Below are 2,321 nucleotides of genomic sequence, written 5' to 3' on the forward strand. Positions count from 1 at the left end.
AGGGGACCAAAGTCAGAAGAAGATCACATGACCCCTTCAGAACCTCTTCGTATTGGCTTTAGAGTTGGATATGATAACTACCTAACCCAACCCCCATAGGCTGGGGGACCAAAGTCAGAAGAAGATCACATGACCCCTTCAGAACCTCTTCTATTGGCTTTAGAGTTGGATATGATAACTACCTAACCCAACCCCCATAGGCTGAGAGCTCACAGTTACAACTCTTTTTTCCCTGCTGACCTCCTGCTCCCACCCTCACCGTCCCCCGAAGGTAGGCTCTGGCATCTTCTATGGAAGGGCAGGGACACTGGGGTGACAGCTGCGATTGACAGACCTTTCCCAGACATCTCTTACTAAGCCTTGAAGATGATTGGCCCCAGTTTTGAAGTCTTCTATATCTCTACCACATGAAGAACACAGCAATTTTGTCATCACTTTGGGCCCCTGGGCACCAGTTCCTATGTGAAGGAAAACTCCTGTTGAATGAGCAAGGAGTCCGAGGAAAGTGGGAGAGGAGGCAAGTTCTCAAAGATGCAGCTTAAAACCTTTAACATTAACATTTCAGCGAGCGATCCTCAAACTGCTTGTCACTGTTTAATTTTGAATGAACTAGAGAAAGAGCCTGGAGCTTTAAACTGACCACAAAGCTAAAGGGTGAACTGGCAGTAATAAATACAGTTATATGTTTCTTTCTGGTCCAAAGCTAACAAAAGGTATCAGGTAAACTGTCATTAATAAATGCAGTTGGCATTTCCTATTTCAAACACTCATTCTGAATTTGGGCCCACAGAGAACAGCCCTTAGCTGACTACAAGGGAAAACAGCAGAATTCCAACAACGAGGTCGGATCCTTTTCCCTTTCACGCGTCTCCGACCCCACCTTCACCTCATTCCCAGCTCACAGCAGCGAACCCAGATCCCCCAAAGCTACACATGCACATGCCTGGTGAATTTCATTCATTCTCTGCCTTTGACTATTGCTTAAAATGGATTCAACCACAGATTTTTGAATAACAAAAGCAAATTAAAAAAAAAAAAAAACCTGCCAAATAGTAGCATCTACCATTAAGGAAGTGGTTAAATAAGCAAAGGTATGTCCACATAGTAGAAAATGACAGAAAAACATCTCTGGAATATAGTAGAAAAAGAGAAATTTAGAACAATTTGCACAATGCTAACATTTTAAATTTTTTTTAATATTTTATTTACTATTTTTATCTTATGTGTATGAGTGTATGGTTTGCATGTAGGTAGGTGCACTGCTGTTGTACATTGTCTGCAGACATCAGAAGAGGGTGTTGGATCCCCTGGAACTGGAGTTATAGATGGTTATTAGCCACCATATTGGTGCTGGGAATAGAACCAGGTCCTCTGCAAGAGCAGCCAGTGCTCTTAACTGCTGATCTAGCTCTCCAGTCCGTTTTTTAAATTTTTTAATTAATGATTTATTTTTATGTGTATGAGTGTTTTTCCTTCATGTATGTAAGTGTAGTGTATGAATGCAATGCCCACAGAGGCCAGAAGAGGGTGTTGGATGCCCTAGAACTGGAGTTATGGGTGGTTGTTAACTGCCAGGTGGGTGCTGGGAACTAAACCTGGGTCCTCTGCAAGAGCAGACAGTGCTCTTAGCCACTGAGCAAGGTCTTGAGCCCCCAGTACTAACATTTTTGTAACAGAAAAGCACATAGAACTTACTTCCGTATTCAGGGTAGGCTGGGTTCAGGATTTCTCACAGATACCAAAATTAGAGAATGTTTAGGATCCTTATGTAAAATGGTGTAGTGTTTGTATAGAACCTCTGCACATCTTGTATACTCTAAATCATATCTATATTACTTTTATCTAATACAATATAAGTGCTATATTAGTAGTTATACTGTAGTATTTGGAGAAGAATGATAATTGCATGCCAATGCAGACATAAATTTTTAAACACATTTTTAATCCACAGATAGTAGATCCCAGGAATGTGAAGCCCACAGATGTGGAGGGCAGGTTGCACTGTGCCTGTAAAAGACTGAAGGACATACACAGAGACGGATGGCTATGGGGTAACGGAACAGGACAAGGAAACTTCGTGATGTTCAATCTTAAGTTGTTTTCACTTCGAACCAAGGAATATATCATCAAAGTATTTTTTAAACTTTGAAAAATATTTGGTTATGCAAGACATTACTATTTGGAGAATCTATATGAATGGTGCATAGAAATTCTTTTGTAGGTAAAATTATTTCAAAATAAAAGGTCTATAAATCTTACAGATAGTATTACAAGAAGTATTAGGGTGAGAACCTGTACTCTGGCAGCCCTCATAAACAGGT

This window comes from Nannospalax galili, unplaced genomic scaffold, assembly GCF_000622305.1.
Source record: "Nannospalax galili isolate Female #2095 unplaced genomic scaffold, S.galili_v1.0 scaffold351, whole genome shotgun sequence".
NCBI lineage: Eukaryota > Metazoa > Chordata > Mammalia > Rodentia > Spalacidae > Nannospalax > Nannospalax galili.